Genomic DNA, 26,744 nt, shown 5'->3' with positions numbered 1-26,744 from the left:
AGAAATGAGAAAAAGACACTTGGTAAAATTTAGATTTTTCCAGTGAAGTCATGAAGATAAGATAAGATAAGATAAGATAAGATAAGATAAGATAAGATAAGATAAGATAAGATAAGATAAGATAAGATCAGATCTGTGTTGATCCCACTGTGCAGAAACTGCCATGTTTACAGCGGCAAAAATACAAAAAAAACACAGAGCAGAAAGACAGGAAGAAACATATAAGAATGAAACCTGAAACATAAAAGAATCTACTGGTTAAATTACTTGTTATAGTGACTTATTATTTTGACATCTACATATTTTTTCTGAAGATAAAGAATTATTTTGATATATTAGCTCATTAATTTAAGATGAGTCATTATTTTATCATGAAGTCTGTTTTGAGACAATTAGGTTTTTTATAAGAAGTAATTATTTTGAGTTTAAAGTAATGTTTCTGAGATCATCTGAGTACTTATTTCATTTTGATAAATGAAGTCATTATTCTGGAACAGTAGCTGATTATTTTGAGGTAATAACTCACAGGTGTCAAACATGCGGCCCAGGGGCCAAAACAGGCCCACCAAAGGGTCCAGTCTGGCCCGCAGGATGAATTTACAAAGTGCAAAATGCAAAAATTACCCTGAAGATAGTAACAGTCGAGGGCATCAAACTCAAAACTAACAGCATAATAACCTTGAAATAATGACTCCAAATGTTCTTCTTGGTTTAATGTGAGAAAAAATAATAAGATATTATGCCTGTAAATAATGGCAACACCAATTTTTTTCACTTTGATTTACTGCAAAGAACATTAAATTCTGATATCCTTTAATAATAAAATGTCAATAACCTGAAAAAATAGGAACAACCTGGAATGTCTAAAAAAAAAAGTGCAATTTTAACAATATTCTGCCTGTTTCGTGTCTTTGTAGATCTGATCTGTAATGCACATGTGGAAATCATAAGTTGAGGCAGAATATTGATCAAATTGTACTTATTTTTCTTCAGAAATGTTTTTTTTTTTTTCTTTTTTTTTTTTTTTTCCAGTTATTCACATCCTTTTTGTTTTGGATAGAAATAGTTCCATCATCTAATGTTATTTTTTGCACTAAAAAATGTGGAGTTGTCATTATTTATAAGTTATAGGGTGGTCCAACAATCCTGGTAAAAAATACAGTTTCAGATCACCTCAGTTAGAACCCTGCATTAGGTTTATTCATTCAAAAGATGATTTAGGAAAAAAAAGCAGATGTTTTAGAGGTTGCACAAGTTGCTGGAATTTTCCTGGAAATGGACTAATCGTTCATTTTCAGCACAGACGAGCTGAGCTGTAAGAGAAGAACAGAACTATCAGAGGGATTCAGCTGGAAATATATGGATAAAGTAACTCCGCCCACATCTGTGGTACTGGAGTAAATATATGGATGAAGTAACTCCGCCCACATCTGTGGAACTGGAGTAAATATATGGATGAAGTAACTCCGCCCACATCTGTGGTACTGGAGTAAATATATGGATGAAGTAACTCCGCCCACATCTGTGGTACTAGAGTGTAGACCTGGTTGTGGTCCATTCTGTGACACCAGAGCAGAAGCAGCTGATGGTGGACACCATGATGTTAAATGCAGGTTCTTTGGTTCCTCTAAAGCGTTGGGATGTCCTTCATCCATCAGATTGTGAAGGGAAGCAGATCAGGGCTTTTGTCTCCACCAGCACCATGCGTCTGTTTGAACCTTTGGATCTGCCACAAACATTCTGAACAGTTCCTCCAGTAGACTGGGCTGATGATGCAGACTTTCAGAAGGAGGAGAAAACTGGGCATTCCACTAAAGCTGTCAGTGATGTCACTGACAGAGGGGCGGAGCTTATTCCAGACTTCAACTGTTGCCGAACAACAAATGCAGATCACAAACAGTACTGGCAACAAGTTGTCAAAGAACACAGGAACATTTTTGGTCATTTCAATAAACCAACAGTGGTTGTTGGACTTTCTAAGGAACATTTTTATGTGAGTGTCAGTTTGATTTGGAGAATAAAATGACAGATTCTTCTAATCTGCCTTATTCATTTGGACAGTTCTGTTAGAGTATATACAGACATCTGCACCTGTCTGGGACACCTCTGAATATGAAGGAATTTGTATCAAATTTGGACTGAAGTAATTTGGTCAGATATGGAACCAAATGCAGGGTTCGAATCCAGAGAATCTGAGAAAACATTTTTTTGGACCACCCTAATGGTTATTATGCTCTTATTTTACTGGTCCGGCCCACTGGAGATCAAACTGGACTAAATATGGCCCCTGAACCAAAAAGAGTTTGACACCCCTGTAATAAGGGCTTCTTTCCTTTTACATGTATTTCTCTTATTGCAGTGTTGAAGCTCATCCTTCTGTAAAGTCACCAAAGACCCTGATGCTTCCACAGTCCACATGATGCTGAGTGACATTGAGCAATAAGGTTGTTTTAGAGGGAGTGACTGATGCAATTTAGAGACAGCTATTTATGAGCAGGTGACACCGAGCAAACAAGTCAATACATTCATCATTCAGAGAGCAGGAATAAAACAAGGAACAGGACATTCAGGGACAATATATTCAGCCACAGGACTGAAGGATGCTTTTCAGGCGGTGACGATGGAGCGCTTTGTATTCATTTTTCTGACTATTTGGTTTGACAAATGCCTCAGGAATGATGGGTCTTAAGGATCAACACATTTATTTTATATGTGGCGTTACAAGGCTTTGAGGCAAAAAAATGTTGACTGACATTTTAACACTGCGAATAACACCCGAAAGGTCAGCCCCCTGTATAGTAAATGCCAATAAGTATAAGTGAGTACTCAACTCTAAAACCATTTAGTCTTTTGGCAAATACAAGCAGTATATACGGGTGGGCAACAATATGGAACGTTCTCTTGTTTGTCACCACTTCATTGTGCTTGCAGAGGAAGTATGTGAGCAGAAGGCAGGTTTGTGGGCCCTGCAGTATGAACGCTATACACTGTAAAAAAAAAATCTGTAATTTGACTGAATTTTCACTGTTTATTTGACAGATTTTTCCTGTATTTTTAAGATACAGGAAAATATCAATGAAATGACAAAAACAGACTGTGAGTTTACATGTCAAATGGAAAATAGCATGAACAAAACTGTAACTGTGAATAACCATAAAATTAAATGTTTTTTTTGAAGAAATGTTTTCTTTTTTCATAGAAAAATTCAGTTAAAATACATTTGCAAATGTATCATAATTTCACAAATATTTCTTTTCTATTTATGAGATTAAACTGTTAATTTAAAGTTTAAAACTGTAAAAAAAAAAATAAAAAAAATAAAAAAATAAAAAAATAAAACAAGATAAAATTACTGACAATTAACCATTAAAGAAGTATTTGTTCTGTCAGTTGAACCAGACTTGTTTGTTCATTGACAAATATCTTGTATAATTACAGGAGGTTTCACAACAAAAATGTTGAATAAATGTGTTTTTGTGAATGTATAACATGTATAAGCACTGACAAACTGTCCAAATACAGTTTTTATCAGTGGATTGGACAACTGAGTCTCACAGAAAATTATATATACACATATATATATACATATATATATATATATATATATATATACCTCAAAACCTCATGTAAAGTTAGGGCAAAAAACTGTATTTTAATTATGGAAAATTACTGTATTTTTATGAGATGCTTATTTTGTGTTATTGTACAGTATTTTTTCGGCAGCCCTGCTGCCGGAATAATACAGGGTTTTTTTTTTCTGTTTTTTTTTTTTTTTTTTACAGTGTAGCGCTACATGGTGTCATGTGTAATTTGAGCCTGGACGATTCCCTCCAATCATCTAATGCATAATTCTGTATCAACTTCATTCGGTGCTGTCGACATCATTTATGGACATGCGTCCTCTGATTGAAAGGGATGGATGGATCATGCAGAGGAGAAAACCAGGGACAGGACTGAGCAGCGTGAGGCTCCAGCGCCGACCGACCGACTTTACAGACGGCCGCCTCGCTGGAGGGGATGCGCTGATTGCAGAGTGAATTTAATTGCAGGACCTCCTGTGACGGTCCGGCCGTTCAAGGTGGTCTGAAGTACCTGTTTACCCCCGGTCTGGAGACATTAGAAAGCCCACCCCCTCCTCGTTTTAAGCTTACCTTAAAAATTAAATCCTTTTTCCCGTACCGCAGTTCTTTCAGTTGAGCCTGGATTTTTTTGGACTGCAAGAGGAAGATAAGGAAATAAGTGTTAGCTTATTCAAATAGCGAAATTGGTTTTAGATCACGTAGCAGGATTCTGCCAGCTGCAGCAGAAGACTCCTTTGTGAGTGTTCCCTGGCCAAAGCTCTGGCTTAAAGGAAGGCCCTACTGAGAGGAAGAAAATATCAAATCTCCCCTTCACTGAACTGCATAGTCCACACAATGATGCAGTCATGCACTGGCGTCTGGCCCACTGTCTAAACCTGAATTCCTCCCTCCCACTCCACACACACATGCAGGTTGCTTTCCAGGTTACAATGGTTTCCTTTTTGACGTCTGTAAGCGGTGAACACAAACACAGAGCGGTGGTTCCAGCGTGGACCGCCTGGGCCTGACATTCACCCCACGGCTGCACATCAGCGGGCACATGAACACAGAGGCCGAGCGCAAAGCCGACCCTCCACGGCAGATTAGACGACTCCACCTCAGCCCAGAGAGGTTGGAGGTTGTTGTTTTCATTTATGGCTTTTACGGCGCCGTGCACCGTAGATGAGATTTATTACTATGCAAATACAAGAGCCTTGACTTCCACCAACAGACTGAGAGGTGATTGTGTTGTACTGGCTCCCAGGATCAGCCCCGCTGTAATAAATGAGTCTGTTTCTGCGCTGCAGCGGCAGGAATGCCATTCTTTAACCACGTCAGATTGGCGTTCTCTTTCATTAACCATGTTCCGTAAAAGAACATCAACCACCGAAGTGCAACTACACACTGTAAATCCCATAATACCACAGCTCCTCATGGACCATGTACATTATCTAAGGCAGAGTTTCTCAAACTGTGGGGCGGGCCCCCCTAGGGGAGGCGCGAAGACTTGCCGGGGGGGCATGGGATCACTCGTGGGTGGGTTTTTTTTTCTTCAGGTTAGAACATGTAGCAGGTGGAATAGTCCAGTGTCCACTCATACTTCCCATAACGGACCCTGCAATGCTCATACCAGTAAACCTTTTAAATGGACATGTGTCCCATATGGTTAGTAGAGCTAAATGAACTTGGTTGCTAATTATTCAACCTTGAGCATTTCTCAGAATGCGATTGGCTTGTCAGTATTTTGCAACTGGCGATGGGGTGCAGATCACTCTGAAAAGAGAAGAGAAAAGGTTTGGAACCATTTGCTGTGAAAGTGATGATTATGGCGGTGCAGATTTCCACATTTCAGACCGTGTTTACAGAATCCACTGCTCATCCTGCAAAGTAAGAAGCAGAAGTACATGTATACTGTCAACCACAAATGGATCCACCCACCGAACCAACAGAACCCTGGTACCATTAGGATTAATGAGAAGGAAGCAACAAGTCACATGGAAGCGTTCATTATTGTCAGAGAAAGACTGAGAACCACCGACCTAAGGCAACTTCACTGTGTCCTTCACTCACACAATGAATGTGATTCAGTTAAAGAACCAAAGACAAACAGCCCAGAGCCCTTTGACCCCTGTTCCAGAACCATAGTGGGAGGGGTCTGACTTTTCTTTGGAACAGCGTTAATGAAGTCTGGCAAAATGTCGGGATATCTACAGAAACCACAACTATAAAACTATAAATCAGCATAATTCACAACGAATAATACCATCCCACTGGGTCCCTGCTGACTACAGCTGGTATTATTTTAATATTATTTTACTATTTTTAAAGCTAAGGAAAAGAGCCATTCAACTAAACAGGTGCTATTTCCATCCCCAAGATACTATATGTATAAATATTAAAAATTAACAATAAAATATCATTTATTACTGGGCAAACTGATTGATCAAATTGAAAAACTAAGATTAATAATTTAAAGGCATTAAAGGGCTCATATTTGTCTAAACCCACTGTTATTCGTCTGTGCTTCATTTCTTTGTGTATTTGGACCCTAATCGTTCAGACAGTTTGGATTGGAACCCTCCAGCTGCTGCACAACTAGCTTTAGATTCATTTGGGCAAAAATCGAGTGGACAACCCGTTTTAATTCCTGCTTAATTTGTTACATTTTATAACTAGTTACATCATGACATTTGCACATATAAGGTCCAGACTTCTGACGAACATTTCTCCGAGGATGACATAATTGTTTGTCAGCAGCAGTGGTTGTAATAAAAACAGAAAATATGTCCACAGTTAGAGCCGATTACCTAAAATATTGAGTTGTTGGTTGTATTAATGAACACAAGTGGCTGAACAGGACAGAAAGAACTGTCAACAACCTGGAGGGGGCGGGGCCTGAAGTGGCTCATTTGCATTTAAAGGGCCAGCGCTGAAAACCACCTTTCTGGTGTCATGAATATTGGATTTGTGTTCAGATGTTAAATGGACATAGGCGTCTGTTGTAAACCCGTCCAACAGGCTTCCTAATAATTACTTTTAATTAGTGCATTTTACAAACACTCGTCCATCAGGATCTTTGTGGATTCCAGTCACAGGCTCGGACCTGATCATCAATGACCATCATGTCGTCAACATGACCTGATGACGTTTATAATGAAAGTATTCCTTGTCCTATAGGATGGACAATATGAATTACATTTATTCATTTAAGCTTTGGCAGGTTGACTCTAACTTTACAGAATTAAACAATAAATGTTTTAAGAAACTTCAGAGATGAAATGTTCTAAAGAACTAAATGAGATGAACTGGACAAAAAATAAGAGAAATGCTGGTTGGCTGATGTTGTCAAGATATTCAAGTGTTATTACACACACACACACACAAACACACACACACACACATATATATATATATATATATATATATATATATATATATATATATATATATATATATATACACACACACACAAACACACATATACACACACACACACACATATATATATATATATATATATATATATACATACATACACACACACACACACACACAGCGCTGGAAAAAATTAAGAGACCACTCCAGTTTCCCATCAGACCTGCATGTTTGACAGCTGTTCCATTCCTGTGTCTGTTGAATTCCAACACAAACACACTTTATTCTACTGAATAAACACCTGATCCACATCTTATTTAAGAAGGAGAAGTATAAACACCACTACTGTGACCATCACTATCTTCTTACAACAGACAAAAACAGTGCTATTAGTTCCACAAAAGTAACTGGAATCCAAAAATAACTTTGTAAAACTACTGGACTTCTGCTCTGACAATGTTCCCAAACTCTGAGTTGGACTGGTTCTTCTATCAGGACAATGCTCCTGTCCTCAGCTAGGTCCAGAAAGGTGTGGATGAGGGACGGAAAATCGGGGTTATTCCACCAAACATTGATGTCTGTTATTATGTTACAACATTATTGTTATTTAGAAATTCTAAGTAGTTCTTCTTGGTTCATCTGAACTGGCTTAGCTCTTTTTAAAAACATTTCTTGTCTCATCCAACAGATTTCTTCAATTTCTTGAAGAAGTCCTAATAAGTCTCTTGGATGAGAGATGAAATGTTTTCAAAAGAGCTAAACCAGTCTAGTTGAACCAAGAAGAACTACCAGAAGAACGATGACCTGGGCCCATGAGAACCTACACAGGCAGAAATGAATATGAACTGGTTTTCTTTGCATTGTTTGAGGTCTGAAAACACCTGTATTTTTTTGGTTATTTTGACCATGTGTTGTGTTCTGCCAATTCATGCTCTAAAGAACATTTTTACCTCCGCTAAGGAGGTTATGTTTTTGCCAGGGTTTGTTTGTTTGTTTGTTTGTCTGTTTGTTTGTTTGTCTGTCTGTTAGTGTGCAACATAACTCAAAAAGTTATGGACAGATTTGGATGAAATTTTCAGGGTTTGTTGGAAATGGGATAAGGAAGAAATGATTAAATTTTGGTGGTGATTGGGGGTGGGGGGGCCCATGGGGGGGCCCACTGATCAGCCTTGGCGGAGGTCTGCGCTCTCCGAGTGCTTCTAGTTTTTTTGTTTTTTTTTTAAATTGGGAGAAATGTTGTCGGTAGTTTAAAGAATAAAACAAAAATGTTCAGTTTACTCAAACACACACCTATAAATGGTAAAGTCAGAGAAAGTCATCATTTTGCAGTGGTCTCTTATTTTTTTTCCAGAGCTGCATATACGTAGGTTTAGGTACATTTATATAATAGATTTAAAAATCTTACACTAGAAGGAATCTAAAGTGTGAATGTATCCCATTCATTTTGATCTAATAGATTCCATTCTATTGACAAGCTCAGCCTTTTGACCTAAATCATCTTTATGAGCGAGCCAAAATTGGTAAAGCTTCACAACTTTTATTCTGTATTTTCTTCTTTATTCTTGAAGAGCAGAATTACTTGAATTTAATGTAATGACATACAGTATATACTTTGTAGATGTGAATTGTGGATCAAAGCTGCAGGATCTGTTGAAGAAAAATATGTATTTTAATCCCACACAATGTCAAAATGTCCTGAAACTTTCCTAAAAGTAAGTGAACTAATAATATTTTGTTTGGTTTTTAACCCATAAAGACTGTTAAGGCTTAGTATATTTTTGTTGATTCTGTAATGGGCTGTGCCAGTTGTGATTGTTGTATTTTTGTAGTTTTTCTGTTCTCTTCCTTGTGTGTGTGGGTGTGTTCGGTTTCTCTTTCCCTCCAACAGATAGCAGCTGATTGAGGATGAGCTGCAGGAGTGGTATTGGTGTGCTGGCTGCTTCTGATTGGTGCTTTGGAGTTGAGCCGGGAAATTTAAAGGCGGGATCTTCATTCCTCGAGAGACTCCTCTCATTTCATCTCCCATTCTGTGCAGACCAGCCATTTGTAATTTTTTGTTAGAACTTTTGTCAAACCAGTGATACAAGGAGGGAATCTTCTTCTTTAAGTTTTGTTTGGTAAGACGGATGTATTTTGGTTTCCTTCGTTTGTTTTTGTAGAACATTTTGATTCCCTTACTTGATTTAATTTTTCTTTTTTTGTAAATAAATATCTCATCCTGCAGTGCTGCGGTTGCTGGTCATTTTTGATAGTTTGCTCCTGTTTGTTAAGGGACATGGAGGGAGGGGAGTCTCATATCATGTTGCATCTCGGCAACCCCTAGACCGAGCGTAACAAGACTCAAACATCCACCATCGACCTAAACCTTCTGATCTAAAATGTTTCATACCTGTTGATCCACTAATTCTATCAATACATGTCAATAATTGGTGTCAAATACAGTTCTTCATCTTTTCATGGTCATCAGATATGACCCATTTGGACGTTCAGAGGCTCCGTAGTTACCATGGAAACACCGTCATCTTCTCCAACATTGATTTCCCAGTCAAACCCATGGAGTTGGATCAATGACAGTGGATGGACACACTGGGTTTGTGTTCAGTTAATGACAGATTTTACTGAAAAAATAATTTTTTCTGAAATTTTCTCTGTTTCTGATATAAAAACCCTCAACTTTACGCTGAGCTTTAATGACCATCTATGTCCTCCTGAGACCCAGTAATGCAATTTGTCCTCTGTAGGGGACATGAGTTTCACAGCTTTACTTACAAAAAAACAATCCTGTTCACTGCAAAAGCCATTTCATAAAAAAACACAATAAAATAAAAACTGTATCTGAAAAAGCTGTTGCAATATGCTTTTTCCAATTAAGACAATTATGTAATGTAAAAAAAGCCAAAACATTTACTTTCCTGGGTCTCAGGAGGGTATGATCAATAATCAAATATAGGGAAAAAATACCTGATTTACACTTAAAAACATAAAATACTGATGATAATATTGTAATAAATGGTGATAAATTACTTTAGAAAGGTTAAACAGAGAGAACATTTCATTTGGGAACAGAAACAGAAGTAGCACTGGGTCTTTATGGGTTAAACATTCTAGTGGAATGAAGGTTAAACTGAAGAAGTCTCAGATGTTTACAAAAGAGCTAAACTAGTCCAGCTGCACTGAGAAGAACAAAGGTTAAAGCTTATAAAAGAATATGTGAAGTGATGTGAAATGCTGGTTTCTGTTCAATAATTTAATCTTTTGTGTGCGTCTTTTATCTGGACCTGTCCATGTTAGCTTCAGCTGCTTATGTATGTACGCTCATGTATCTGCCAAGGTTATTATCGTTAACGAAAACTAACGAAATGACCAAAACTAGAGTGTAAAAACATTTTCTTTAACTGAAATAAATAAAAACTAAAATTAAAAGAAAAAAAAACAATAACTAACTGAAACTGTACTGTGTGTTTACAAAAGTAACTAAAACGGATAAAAATTATGAATAAAATTCCCTTCATTTTCATCTTTGTCAATGTCGGATTGATATGAAATCGATTTATTTCACTCGAGCAATTTTAGCTAGTGGCACCATCCGACACTTTTTGGTCGGTCACTTGTGTTCACTTGTGGTTTCCAGTCGTCTTCTGGTCCCCACTCTACCTGGAAACATGGAGACTAAAGCAGCAGAGTCCTGTCTGGGATTGATTTGAATAGGAGCACAGAGAAGAAGAGAAAAGAGACCACTGAACTACAACTGAACTACAACTGAACTACAACTGAACTACAACTACAACTAAACTAAAACTGAGCATTTAGAAAACAAAAACTAATAAAAACTAGCAAACCTGCTCTAAAAACTAATTAAAATGAACTGAATTGGAGAAAAAAAGTCCAAACTAAATCAAACTAAACTAGAATGGAAAATCCCAAACTATTGGAACCTTGGTATCTGCGTCCATCATCTGTGGACCTGTCCATGTTAGCTTCAGCTGCTTATGTATGTCCGTTCATGTATCTGCCTCCAGAATCTGTGGACGTGTCCATCTGTTATCTGTCTCCATATATTTGTGTCTGCGCTCGGCCTCTATCTCCACATCTATCTCCCTCCGCCCCTCCTTGACACAGGCTGTAAAACTGTGACACCAGGTCTAATCTTAGAGTAAAGGCGCCGCTGACGGACAAAGTCACTTCAAAGCCTCGTGTGAACTTGACAAGCTCCTGTTTCCTTCTTCTTTGTCGTCTTCTTTTTTTTTTTTATGAGATTCTTTATCTTGTTGTTCCTCCTCCCAGGGTGCTTTCACGTCCCATGACACCCATTTCTGTCTCGTGTAACTGGATTCAAAAAATTGCATCCCCGGGCTCCTCATAAAAACTAAAAAAAACACTGTGAGGTTAAATAAACACCGACTCACGGAGGATGAGCTGTAAATTTCTCTGCGGGTTGGTTTAAGTGTGTTCTCCTCGATGAAATAAAACATTAACAAATTAATTTTATTTGTATCAGTTAAGTGGCGCTTTTGAGATATGACAGTAGCTGCTAATAGAATAAATCATTTAAAGAGGCTACACAGCCACACGGCGTTAAACTTACAAATGCAAATATGTGAATGTGAGAATATGCTGAGCTCTCAGGATTGCTAAAGCATCGGCCTATTATTTACTCCGAATAAATCATGTGGGCCGACTCCCAGCCCAGGAGAATACAGCGACATCTATGTCATCCTGTTCCCGATGGTCGGAGTCTTGCAGAGGAGGGTTCTGCATCTCAAACAGACACAAATCAAACCAGATCATGTGACAGAGCACTTTTTAAGCCTCCTATGTGACAGTGTTGTTTTTCCCCCAAAATATTAAGAAAAGGCACCTTTGCTATTGTAATGTCTTTGTAAAAAAGTCTGAATTACAGCAGAAACTGATGAACTCAAAACAGACGGTTTCAAGGACAGAAGGGCGCCGCTATATCTTACACCTATGTTCTGTTCCATTCATTATTCATGCATCATTCATTATTAATACTAAGATCAAACTAAGACGATGCTGCTGTCTGTCCGATTTAGAGTTTCACTTTTAGGAGATTTAATCTGGAAAGATTTTTTGTGAACAATTCACTGCCTGGTGTTTGAGCTACAGATTTTTTTTTTTCTTTTTTTAATGATCTTTTTAAAAAGAAAATCTCATAAATTACCTTTCAAATGCTAAAAGCTGTTAAATGTTTTATTCATCAACTTTAGAGAAATCAGCCATATTGGACATATTTAATGTCTCTTCTGAAACACTTTGAAACGTCTGAAGAATCCATACATTTAACGTACATCCAGACTTTCTCGCTCATGTCTGTCAGACTGAATGGATTTTAAATATTTTCTGTTTAGCTGCTCTTTGATGCATGAGTTCTTCAAAAGAGACTTTTATGCTTTTATAAGAGACTGTCAACACAGATGTTCAAAAGCCTCGCCGGCCAGAAAAAGATGATTCCGTGAGTGTGCCATTATTATTTTTTATTTATATCTATTTATTGTATTACTCTCTAAATCTATAAGGTCCCCAATATGCAGCTAGACAAAAAACACACAGGTATTGGTGTATTATGTATTACATGTTTAACCCTGTAAAACCTGAACCATTAAACCACTGACAGAAAATTCCAGTTCTTTGAAACTGGAGCCTTTTTTGTTCCTTCTGAAAAAAACAATTTTTTTTTTTTTTTTTTTAAATATCAGTTTCCATGTATGAGTTTCAATTTTGTATCATATTTGATCCATCGCGTCTCAATGCTCAAATATTATTACTTTTAAACAAACAAAAACATAATCTAACACAAACATTTCTAACAAACTGGTAATTCCTTTTCAAAATTGGCAAAGTTCTTCTTCCTCCATCCTCATTAATGTCAGTCTTGTAGTGTCACTAAAGGCCTCTGGTGAATGAACTCCTCCCCCTGGTGGACTATCTGTGTATTGCATGTATCTAATTGTATACATCAGGTTTTTCAAACAAAAAAATATTGCACTGATCATGTAGAGGGCTTCAAAACTCATGTATCAAATATGACACATTTGATGTTATACGGTTAACCCACAAAGACCCAAATATCCACCAGCAACCAAAAGCATTTACTGATTTACATGTTGATCCACTAATAATATATCAATACATGTATGTAACTGAGGTAAAAATGCAGTTTCTCAGCTTTAAAACATAATCAGATATGACCCATTTAGACGTTCAGAGGCTCCGTAGTTACCGTGGAAACACCGTCATCTTCTACAACATTGATTCACCAGTAAAACCCATGGAGTTGGATCAATGACAGTGGATGGATACACTTGTTTTGTCATTCAGTTGTTGATAATTTTGCTGAAAAAGTCACTTTTTCTTCAGTTTTGTTTTTCTATTTCTGATATAATAACCTTTAAATTTACTCTAAGTTTTTATGAACATCTAAATGATCAGTGAATGAAATATAGGAAAATGCATGATGTACATTGAAAAATGCAAAGTACAGAGGATAATATTATCATAAATGGTGATAATTCACTTAAAAATGGTTAAATATGGAGAAAAATTAATTTGGGAACTGCAACAAAAGCAGCACAAATATCCACCAGCGACCAAAACCATCTACTAATTTAAAATGTTTGATAACTTTAAAACCACTAATCCTATCAATATGTTGAAATAATTGGTGTAAAATGCAGTTTATCATCTTTTCATGGTCATCAGATATGACCCATTTGGATATTCAGAGGTTCTGTAGTTACCGTGGAAACACTGTCGTCTTCTACAACATTGATTCACCGGTAAAACCCATGGAGTTGGATCAATGACAGTGGATGGACACACTGGTTTATGTTCAGTTAATGAGAGATTTGCCTGAAGTCACTTTTTTCTTAACTTTTCTCTGTTTGTGATGTAATAACCCTCAAATGTAACCTCATGATGAATAACGTACATGGTCAGTAAATTAATATATATTAAATATTTGACATCCCATCTGATACTGACACTGCCGCTATTAGTTAGATAACGCTGCCTTGGATGAAGTGAAACGAAATGAGTGATTTTCAAAATAAAAACAACTGACAGTCAAAAAATGTGAGAAATTATGACCTGGAATACACACGATAACATATAAACCTGGGTTCATAATGACAGACAGTGATATACAATCTAGTTTTCTCCTTTTTATCTTTTTTTTTTTGTCTTTGTAACAGTGATCCTTGGATATTCTTAACACTGACAACAGCTAGTTAACAAGGTTATTATCGTTAACGAAAACTAATGAAAAGATGAAAACTGGAATTGTAAAAACATTTTCGTTAACTGAAATAAATAAAAACTATAATTAAACCAAAAAATCGGACCAATGGCCCTGTAGCTTACGGGCCAAATGAAAAGCTTTGGGAAATGTATCCAGATCCATTTATTCTCCCCCAGTTCTGTGTATTTATTCTGTTACAGAAATAGTCCATGTTTTGGTCATATTCAATCAGATCTGTAAAATATTCAAATTCACACTTGATTTCATTGATACTGATTTATTGGATCGATCCACTTCCTATCTCTGATAATGGGGACATTTTTCAAAGTGGCACCAAATCCAGAATCAGATCCAGATCCAAATAATTTCAATCCCTTGTGTTGCCATCATCACACAGAAGCTGTATACCAAGTCTGAAGTCAATCAGAACTGGAGTTTGGGAGAAGAAGACGATTGAAATGTTTTCCCCATAAGAGCCCATGTTAAATTTTGCGTCAGTTCCAGATCCAGAAGAAGATCCTGATCAGCATGTGGACATTCTGTTTGGGTCATCTCCCCATCAGGGCTGGACTGGAGACATTTACACTGGAGATCATTTAGATTTACTGAGTTATTGCATCCATCCACTTCCTATCTCTGATAATGGGGACAGTTTTCAAAGTGGCACCAAATCCAGAATCAGATCTGGATCCCAATAATTTCACTAACTTTTGATGACGTCATCATAAAGAAGCTGTATACCAAGTTTGAAGTCAATCGGAATTGCAGTTTCGGAGAAGAAGACGATTGAAAGTTTTGTAACGGATGACAGACAAAAGACACCACATGACGACAACAGCTGACAGCCTGTTGGCCGTAAGCTAAAAACTAAAACTAAACTACAACTAAGCATTTTGAAAATAACAAAAATGAATAAAAACTATCAAACCTGCTCTATAAACTAATTAAAATGAACTGAATTAGAGAAAAAAAAAAGTCCAAACTAAATAAAACTAAACTAGAATGTAAAATCCAAAACTATCAGAACCTTACTAGTTACCAGTAAAGGCTTGAGTGTTTACTGACAGGAGGGCGTCTGCGGTGTGTAGAGTGTCGACACAACATGAATGCATCTGTTTTGAACACATTTTTGCTGAGGAGTTCATGACACCAATCATTTAGCGACACTGGAGCGATTCTATTCTAAATGCACCCGGTCGTCTTCTCTGCAGGGAGCAGGCAACAACAATCCATCGTCCTGTATACGATGAGGCTTTGACTCAAGGTGTGAGTGGAGGGGGCGGAGCTTCCACAGATGGTCCGATGTCAGTGTTTGTGAAAGGCAGAGAGAGAAGCCACGAGAGGCCGAATGAATCAATGCACGCCACGCAGCTCTACAATGAAATACGATTTTAGCCGTTTTAAGTAGGAAGAAAGAGGAAATCGATACGCGGTGGTCAATGTTGATGCTCTGGAAGGCTTCTACGGATAAATCAATGTATAAGAAACATTGCACAGTCACGGTTAAGAGCTGAGCGCATCTCTGTCAGTTCTCACCGCACTGACGCTGTTTCAGATAATGCATTCATCCTTTGTAGTAGTCGTCTCTAAGGGCAGAGTACGCAGTCATTACAACAAACGCAGAAGATGTTCCGCTGTAAAACAACAGTTTCCGTTTCATCCGTGCGCATAACTCATCTGAGCTGTGACAGAAGCGGCACAACCTGCTCCAGATACCAACAGCGCTGACGTTCCAGGTGTGTTGGCATCCGTCTGTATGCTCCCTCCCAGCAGCGTGGCTGACCTGCTCCCACTCCTTCCCCCTTTAAACAGATTGGCCTATTTGTGAAGTGTGTCTGATCGGCTGAAGCTCGGCCTCGGATGCAGACCGGTGACTGGCTGACGGCCAAAACTGGCCCTGACTCGAGCATATATTTTATTTCAATCATTCCAGTCAGGGTAATCTGATTTATTCAATAAGGATAGTGAATGAAGTAGAACAGCGCAGTAATACATTTGTTTTATTTAAAGGCTCTGCTCTCGTACGCTCCCTGCACACATAACTAATTGCATTGTCGGGTACATCACAGGAGCTGGGAGTACATAACATTTCCCAAAACAATGCATTATCAAAGCAGCCGAATATAAAACATTCATACGTGGAGAAACTTGGCTTTGATTTCAGAATTCTGCTCCCTTTCTGGATGCATCAGCTGTTCTAATATTACTTGACATTTACTGTAACTTTATCATCGCCCAAACAGGACAGAAACGCGTCCTGTTGAAGCCTGCGGACGCTCACGGAGGTCAGGGGTCATGTGACTGATGCAGATGGCATAAATGTCAGCAGTTATTAAGGATGTGCGTCTCCATCACAGAGGCCGATGCTTCGCCAACGATCCAACATATGACGCAATTACCAGTGCGATAGCATTCGCTGCTTTGTTGAATTGAATGTCATGATGCAAGACGATTCAATATGATTTGATTCAACACAGTGAACGTGATACGACGCAATGCAAAAGAATACGGTGCCATGATGCAACTCCACATGTACAGAGTGCTTTGATTTATTTACTTATTTATTTATTTTAGCAGAGTATCCCATAAAAACAACCACTTCGACAAAAACATGCTGCTTTTATTTCACTAATATGTGTCTGTTATTCTGAACCTCCGCTATCTCATTTACGCTATGTCTTATTTAAAAAAAAAAAACTCCATCACAGCAGGCAATTTCACAAATTAAAAAAAGTTGGACAAAAGACAGAATAACACTAGGTCCTTGTGTTACACAACCCTGAGGTTACATTCATCTGCCAGTGCACTGCAAAAAAAGGCTGTCTAAAAACAAGATAAAAACACCAAAACTGTGGAAGAAGGAACTCAAAACAAGTGAAATATCTGTCCACGCAGCAGGTCGAGTTCACTTGACAAGATTTCTTGAATTAAGATAGTTAAATCTAGAAATAAGCATGTTTACATGTATGAACACTTAAAATAAGAAATGCATTCTTAAAACAAGATTAATTATTTAACACTTCTAAATCTAAGGCAGTGGTTCCAACCTTTTTAGGCTCCTGACCCCATTTTAACATCACAAATTTCTGATGATCCCAGACGTTCAAAATGGAGACTTTTTTTTTTTTTTTTTTGCTAAAATTAATTTGTTTTTGATCATGTAATAGTTTGCTACACTATGTTTCAAATACACATTAATTTTAGTGGACATTTAGTCTGTATAATGTCTGTTATTGTGGACATTTAGTCTATATAATGTCTGTTATTGTGGACATTTAGTCTGTATAATGTCTATTATTGTGGACATTTAGTCTGTATAATGTCTGTTATTGTGGACATTTAGTCTGTATAATGTCTATTATTGTGGACATTTAGTCTATATAATGTCTATTATTGTGGACAGAGGCAGTAAATCCAGGTGTAGATTACTGCACAAAGGCTCAGGATCTGTCCAGTCAGTCCAGCTGGGATTTACAAGGAGGACAATTAATACTGAACAAACAAGAACTGAAACTATGAATGATGAAAGAGCTGCAGCATCTGAAACTGACCACAGTGAACATGTGACACACAAACAGTTTGTCATGTCTGTTATGGATTGGGATTGTCTCTCTCAACTCACTATAGATTTTTTATTAATAAGTTGTTTTTTATTTTGATCAATTACTAGAAATTTCAGGTGACCCTATTTGAATTCCAGGCGACCCTGCGTGGGGTCCCAACCCCAAGGTCGAAAAACACTGATCTAAGGTCTTTTTTGTGGAATCTGGGTAAGAACCAAATAATTTGCAGTGTATGTTGTCAGTTGTAAATATGTTCTATTATAAATGCAGAGTCGTCTCCATTTCATTTTGTTTCTACATAATGCTTCATTTTCTGGTACTAACATAAGGTTTCTATTCTACGACATAAATGTGAACATCCACAGGAGTCCAACTACGTCCTGTTTATTGACAAAAGGCAAATAAATATTTCACAAACCCTCCAAACAGAATCTATGGTACCTTAAAACAACAGTAAGGCTCAGATTACATTTTAGCAAAATGTAATGTGATGGCAGTATTATAGTTATTAGAAAATATAATTGGATTAATTATTTATTATAATCCCAGCCCTTTCATTCTCCCCATGGGACCTACCTCTGGAAAAATAAAATAAAATAAAATAAAATAATTAGCAGTCAATGGATGGATGGATGGATCTATTTCAGCATATCAGTTATTATACAGATTCCACCCAGATCTTTTTATACTTCTAATGTATAGTGCACAGTGTATTGTGTTTGCTCTTATGTTATCATCATCTTTATTATTATTATTATTATTGCTATTTTTTTTTTTGTCACTTTAACAAACTTGTTCATATTGTTGATATTTTTATCTCTTTGTTTTTCTGTTGTATTAACACATACTGTCTGCACTGCTGTACACACTTGCATTTCCCCTTTGGGGGATCACTAAAGTATATCTTACCTTATTTATCTTCTATTCCTCTTTACTCATGTTGGCTGGGACATTATATTGTTACTGAATGTGTGTCGTGCTGCTGCTACACTGTAATTTCACAGTTTGGGATAAATAAAGTACATCTATCTATCTATCTATCTATCTATCTATCTATCTATCTATCTATCTATCTATGGATGGATGGATGGATGGATGGATGGATAAATGACACAGTTTGATACTTCAATAGTTTTACATAAAGCTGTGACTTTGTTGACTTGTAAAATGTGGTTTTTCATGTGTAAATGATGACATAATACAAATGGAAGTCAAACATTACCTTTCTTTTATCTATTGATTATCATACATTGTTTTGCTGAGATCAGTCCCTGAGGCTGGACTTCACCTTTTTATAGGAACATCATATCTGAGTCTACATTACCTCAAACTAACCCTACATTCTCTGTCTCTAGTTGCACTTATATAACATATGTTATCCATGGTGAAGATGAGATATCCATCCACCAGAAAACATCATATTAGTAGTAAAAAAAAAAAAAAATCTACTCCTAAACACTGATGGCCTCTACTGATACATAAATAAAACAGATGTTATTGTTGAATCTTTTCTCATTATTATTCATTTTCCTGAGTGTCCATGAACTTACCATCAGCAAATGCGTATCTAAAAATCCACTTTCAACTGAATATTTTACGTGTACGACCTATTAAATTAAACATAGACTGAGCTGATGGGTCATAAGTGAGGACGGAGGTTTAACTGTTAGAAAGCACACATTCAGTAAAACTCTACTACTGTTGTACATCGAATGAATGCACCAGTGCATAAGCAGTAATGGTTTTCTGTATCCACTTCAGGTTTGGAGTCGGAGCATAAAAGAGACTCTGCCCCGAACACAAAGTGTATTAATAAACGTGAGCAAAGAGCATTTATTAAAATAACAGATGCCTGGTTATTAAAGAGGACTGTGATCTGTTTCCTAGATCGTTTATCGCCAAAAACACACTCGATGATGGTGGCGTACTGCTCCGTTCACAAAGTCTGTAGAATTAATTACATGAGGCCATTCACCTTGAAATCTCTCATTACAGGAAATCCTTCCAAATCCAGCGTATTATATTTTATCTGCATGAGGTTCAGGTGACTCAGTGTTTCCATTAAATCCTGATGCAAGAATGAAATGCAATTCCAGCGATAACGGAGCTGAAAATACTCAAGTGTAACAGCATCCTTCATCCAAATGATGACTGTGCAGCAACACCATCAATTTGTCAGAAAAGGAAATAGGTGATAAATTCATGCTCTCCAGGAGGAAAAAGATGCGAAACAGATTAAACGGCATCTCGAATGCCACATGTCGCTGGGCTTCTCCCACTGGTCTTAACCTTGACACTGACTTTTCTTGGTCCCTGAGGACATCAGCGTCTGCTTCACAAAGGTTCCAGGACCTTTTTTTTCATTTCTACTGAGCTAAATAGGGGTGTTTGTGAATAGGTCAGTGTGTAGAGGACGCAGCAGCAGCAGCTGTAAACTGGCACAGGCCTGGTGAGTTTCTTTTCCCATTTAAATGGACTGCTGAATTTGTGAAGTGTTTGTGATTGGCGAAGTGAACAAACCCACAGCTGAGTCAGACCGGTGGACGTCAGCCAGGAAAATCCTGAAAGCGCTCACAAAGCTTCTCATACAGTTTTCTTTGCGACCTCTCCCTGTTCATGCATGCCTAAACAGACTCTTCTGTTCTATTGTCTTTCCAAAATGTTGTGAGATTCCTGAAATAAACTTGGCAGTGGAGGATTTACATCAGTAGAGTTAAAGATCTGTGGGTTTCATACTATCACATGGTCATAACTTTATTTTATCCACCCATAAAAGTAATAAACCATTTTTTCTACCTTTAGATTGGCATTTGCAAAAATCATTGTTGCATTCTTACCAAGTGTAGTTGATTCTAAAAGTAATTAATAAATAAAGGCATTAACTAAGTATGTAACATTAATGAGGCAACAAAAAAGTTGGTAAAGTTTTGACAACTAAATAAAGAACCTGAACTCAATGAAATTGTCATAAATAATTAGAAACAATTAGGCTAAACAAAGTCCCTGAGGTTTGTAGTAATATTCTCTAACATTCTATGAATAAAATCCTGTTAACTGTTTGTTAATGTCTCAAAATGGAACAATAAGTTGTTTAAGATGGAATTATTAATACTTCTTAACCCATAAAGACCCAAACAGACACCAGCGACTAAAATCATCTACTGATCTAAACTGTTTAATAACTTCTGAACCATTAATCCTATCAATACATGCAAATATTTGGTGTAAAATGCAGTTTGTTATCTTTTCATGGTCCTCATGAGAATGAGAATTAATGACATTCTTGTGGTTCAAACACATTCTATACATGAAATCTCCTGGTATTACAAAAATGTCTTCATTAAAATTAAGTTCAAATTAAACTGTTGGGTTTCTGTAAAGTGGCTTAAGAGTCTGGTTTCAACCATAAAGTGTCATCAGATAACTTTGGTTATAATTTGGTGCTATATAAATAAAATTTGATTGATTGATTGATCAGATGTGACCCATTTGGACGTTCAGAGGCTCTGTAGTTACCGTGGTAACACTGTCATCTTCTACAGCATTGATTCACCAGTAAAACACAGAGTTGGATCAATAACAGTGAATGGAAACACTGGGTTTATGTTCATTTAATGACATATTTTAATGAAAATGTCAGTTTTTATTCAGTTTTCTCTGTTTTTGATATAATAACCCTCAACTTTAATCTGAGGTTTTATGAACATCTGTATGGTCAGTACATTAAATACTGAAAATACCAGATTTTTACTGGAAAAATGCAAAATAGAGAGGATTCTGTCACGATAGATGGTCACAAATCACTTAAGAAAAGGTTAAACTTAGGGAAAAAAAATCATTTTCGAACTACATCAAAAGTAACACCAGGTTTTTATGGGTTAAGTGTATCATATGACACCACAGTGACTGTAAAACAACAGAAAAGAGCTGCTACTTTTACAGTTCATACATTTGCTCCTGTTTTAACTGTCCAGGGTGGTATGTATGTGTATGTGGAACCTGAACAAAAATGATGTTTTGATGATGATGAAATTCTTTATTCAGTCACACAATAACTAGTGTCAACAACAGCACTTCACACATTACAAACATTACCAACAGGTTATGACTGAACAGGCCCAGGCAGAAGCAAAATGCTTCTATTAATGCCTGTCCTACAGAGCATATTCAACTACCCAGCATCCAATATAGGAAAAAGAAAAAGACAAAAAAAAACAAAAAAACAGTGTATCCAAGCCAACAAACAAGCAAAACCTAAAAAAGGTGAAAATAAACCAGAGAAATAGAAAACTTAACCACCAAATTAATGGTAATTTAATGTAGACTCAAAAATAAATAATCTACCTCTTGCTTGTTAGAGTTTAACAGTTGTATCCTTCAAAAACTGCCTTACGTACCATTTTTTTAAATATCAAAAATGGGCTACACATTCTTAAATCCATACTGGCCTCATTCCATAATTTAACTCCAACAACAGATATACATCTGCTTTTTGTCTCTTTTTTTAGCTTTTTGTTCAACAAATTTACAAACATCTCACAAATCCTATTTAGACTCATGTTGAGAAGAACCTTTGTACACAGACAGGGAGTAACTTTAATTTGGCTTTATACATTATTTGCATTATTTTATAGTAAACCAAATCATTAAATTTCATAATATGGGATTTCATAAACAGTTCATTAGTATGTTCACAGTAACCGGCCTTATTAATAATACGTATAGCTGGTTTTTGTAGGAGGACTATAGTATTTACAGTTGTTTTATATGTTGAGCCCCACACTCCCACACAATAGGACATAGAAGGAAGTAGAAGTGAACAATAAATTATATGGAGTGTCTTGTGGTTGAGTATATTTCTGGACTTATGCAAGATTGCCATTGATTTTGCAATCTTTCCTTTTATATACCTAATATGTGGTTTCCATGTTAATTTGTAATCAATAACAACCCCTAAAATTGTTATATCAAACACTTTCAATTTCAGCATCACATATTTTTAATCTAATATCCCCATCAATTTCTTTTCGATTCCCAAAAACCATAAATTTGTTTTTTTTAATGTTAAGTGACAATCTATTGATATCAAACCAAGTTTTAAGAATTTCTAAATCCCTTTCAACCGTGGAAAAAAGTTCCTTTAGATTTTTCCCAGAACAGGACATATTTGTATCATCCGCAAAAATAATACATTTTAATGATTCAGTGACATAACAAATATCATTAATACAGAGCAGAAAAAGTTTTGGACCAATCACCGATCCTTGGGGTATGCCACAGGTGACCTTCCTGTATTGTGACATAGTGTTGTTAATTTGAACATATTGCTGTCTATTTTCCAAGCAACTTTTCAGCCAGGAATAAGCCACGCCTCTTATCCCATACTTCCCCAGTTTTCTCAATAATATGCTGTGATCTATTGTATCAAATGCCTTCTGTAAATCAATATATATACCAACTGAATATTCCTCATTTTCATTTTCATTTGCCTTTGCTATTTCTTCTACCATCTCCATGACTGCATAGTCAGTAGTTCTGTTCTCCCTGAAGCCATACTGATGTTCACTCAATATTTTATATTTTTCAGTAAAAAGATCCGGTTGTTTAGCAAATAATTTCTCTAATATTTTTGAGAACTGGGGGAGAAGGGACACTGGTCTGTAGTTATCAATGCAATGCTCATCTCCATGTTTGAATATTGGTATAACCTTTGCTGTTTCCATGTTATTTGGAAAAACACCTTTTTGGAAGAACAGATTACATATAGGTCAGAGGGCTTACAATTTGGCCAATGACTTCTTTAACAATTGCCATATTAATTGAATGCATATCTGTTGATGCTTTGTTTTTGAATTTTCTTACTGTCTCAATTACATCAGTTTCATCAGTTCCATGAAGGAACATAGTATTGTTGTTACTTTTAATGAGATTATCAAATACATTTTGTTTATCCACAGACAGTAATTTCACTGGCCAAATTACAACCAACCCTTACAAAGTCATTGTTGAACTCTTCAGCAATGCTTTCTAAAGTGTCTACTGTATCACCTGAGCCATTTAAGAAATAACTGGGGTATTCTGCTTTGTTGTGTGTATTTCGAATGATCTGATTAATTACTTTCCAAGTCATTTTAATGTTGTTTTTACTGTTCTCTAGCATTTTGTTGTAATATTCCATCTTCTGTTTTCTTATAATGGAAGTCAGTGTATTCTTGTACACCTTATACTTTTTCTCATTTTCACTGGTTCTTAGATGTAAAAATTTCTAATATAAAGAGTTTTTCTTTTTACATGCTTTTTGTAGGCTCTTAGTCATCCAAGGTTTTCCTTTGTATTTTCCCTTCACCCAACACTTTCTAATAGGACAATGTTTGTTGTATAACTCTGTAAATATAGACACAAATGCATCATAGGCCTTAGAAGGATCCTCAACATACACCTCATTCCAGTTGCAGTTTGTTAAATCCATCTTTAAAGCCTCAATTCTTTCTTGAGTCCTTATTCTTACCAATTTATAAGTAGACTTACTCACACCAACATAACATTTAACCTTTAAAATATGCAGTATGACAAATATGGGAAAATGATCACTAATGTCACTTAAGAATATACCACTTGTGTCTGGGCCATGCACATGAGTGTAAATATTATCAATGAGTGTGGCACTTTCTTTGGTTATCCGAGAAGGTTTGTTAATAAGTGGCCTTAAATCAAAACTAAACATTATATTACAAAAATCATTTGTTGGTGAATGTTCATTCCATTTCAAAAGGTCAATATTAAAGTCTCCACAAACAAAACATGATTTTTTATCACAAAATTTTCCAAAGATATCAACTAAAGTATTCATAAACTGATCCATACAAGAACCAGGCGTTCTATATATGCAACTCAAGATAATACTCTTAAATTTGGGAGTCTGTATTTCAATTGTCAAACTTTCCATTACTTCATCAACAACTGTGGTATCAATTACCTTACACTGAAAATCCTTTTGTACAAAAAAAGCAACTCCACCACCGGTTTTATTTATCCGGTTAGCATAGAAAATATCATACCCTTCTAACACAAAATCAGCACCCTTTTCCTTTGTTATCCAAGTCTCACTTATTGCAATTACTTGAAATTTATGTTTAAGGGATTCCAAATACTCTTTAATTTCAAAGAAATTTGCATATAGACTCCTGCTGTTAAAATGTATTATTGAAAAACCCTCCAAATTAACATTATCAAACGAATTTTCTGAGTAATATTCTGAATTTAAGTTAGAATCATCATAGAGATTTCCCTCAGGATCCACACTGTTTTCAAAACTAAATGATTTATGTTCAGTTAAACTAAAAAAATGTAGCTCCTTATTTACATTTTTAACTTGGGAGTTTTCATATCCAAGGAGAGCACTACCCTCATCTTCCCCAACAGAGCAGTGAGAGTCTTCAATTGTCATTCAACAGAAAGTGATTGTAAGTTAGAGCAAGCCATGTTCCCCAGACATCTTCCAACAAACGTCATCAACTATACTGATCCAGCTCTTTCAGATTCCGTATCACAACCACTTTAGCTTGTTCAGGTGGACCATTTAACCTTACAAACACTTTCCCATTCCTTGACCATGTGGATTGGATTCTGTTCTGTTTTCTGAGAAGATGGCAGTTTCTAGCTATCTCAGCCTTTGTCTTTGTCAGGTGCTCATTGACATACACCCCACTCCCCTTAAGCTTCTTTGCCTGTCTCATCATTTCAACTTTATGTTTCCTGTTAACAAACTTGACCACAATGGTAGGCGTGTTGGTTTTATCCTTGCGTGTAAGAATGTGACAAGCTGAGATTTGTTGACTCTCCATGTAAATGTTCTTACTGTTCATGAATTGGATCACTTGTTGTTCTGGAGTGCGCTGCTCCTCTGGTGGTGCGTCCTCCCCACATTGGTCACTGGCTAAGACTCTGGCATAGCTGCGGTGTTTGGTAGCCAGCCCAGTGATTACAAGGTCATCAGCACGGGAGTACTGCTCCAAGTCATCAGTTCTTTGTTCCAGCCTGTCAATCTTCTCATCTCTTAACTTGATTGTAGTCCTCAGCTCGTGAACCTCTTCCATTAGGCCCATGAGGTTGACCTGATGTTTCACCACTTTGCTGATCTCCTCAGTCATAAAATTGAGAGATTTTTTGATCTCAACTAGTTCCTCTGCTAGTTTTTTAATTGTCATTGCCATCTCTTTCAAAGAAAGTCACAAAAGAGAAAAAAAGAAAAAAAGAAAGTTCTTCTGGGTAGACTTACAAGATGTTCTGTGTCCAAACAAAACCCATGTGGTCCCAGGTCTTCAGCAATCTCCTTGGTTCCAAAAAACCACCAAATTTTCAAAAAAATATCCAAAGAAATGAAAATGAGATGGTACCACCGATATTGCTATGGATTTGGCAAATAAACTTTTATTTTCTGTAGGATTTCAAAGGATTGCAAAGGGACTCTGCTCAGGGGAAATGCAGCAGCAGCCATCACTCTAATGTTATCTAATGTTAACATCCTTGATTGTTAAAATTTTCAGTGTCATTTTTGCATTTCACAAACTCATCCCACAGGCTGACTGGACCCTTTGGCGCTGGTTTTGGCCCACGGCCTTAAGGCTGCTGTTGTTTCTAAAGGTATCAGAGATGGTTGTTTGGTTTGTGTTATATTTCATACATTATATTTCATTTATACCTGTATCTGGCACAGTTTTTCTATTCCTTGTTGTTTAAATGGTCTTATATGATGTACATATGTTACACATGGTCCAATAATAATAATGTTAATAGTCATCTTATGATGGATATGAGGCCTGATTACCTATTAAATGACCATCATGTCACCAGTCTACTGAGGACAAGACTTTGGATTAAACCAGACAGTTTTTACATGTTACTGTCATTGTCACTATTGAAGTCAACAGTTATCATGACCGCCAGCTAAAAAGATGACAGCGTTTCAGTTTTTAACTTTTCATGTAAATC

General features: G+C 36.6%; 1 protein-coding gene across 1 annotated transcript in view; it reads right to left on the bottom strand.

Moving 5' to 3' along the window:
- The window catches only part of LOC115439370 (leucine zipper protein 2-like), a 146,521-nt gene that overhangs the window by 103,378 nt on the left and 16,399 nt on the right, over positions 1 to 26,744 (bottom strand). The window contains exon 2 of the mRNA XM_030163211.1: positions 4,152 to 4,214. The gene's annotated coding sequence lies outside the window, so the exon portion shown is untranslated. The remainder of the gene's footprint in view (positions 1 to 4,151; positions 4,215 to 26,744) is intronic.

The sequence above is a fragment of the Sphaeramia orbicularis genome, chromosome 3 (genome assembly GCF_902148855.1).
Source record: "Sphaeramia orbicularis chromosome 3, fSphaOr1.1, whole genome shotgun sequence".
In the NCBI taxonomy this organism is placed as follows: Eukaryota; Metazoa; Chordata; class Actinopteri; order Kurtiformes; family Apogonidae; genus Sphaeramia; species Sphaeramia orbicularis.
The sequence above is the reverse complement of the archived record's forward strand: the minus strand, read 5'-3'. Positions and strand labels throughout refer to the sequence as shown.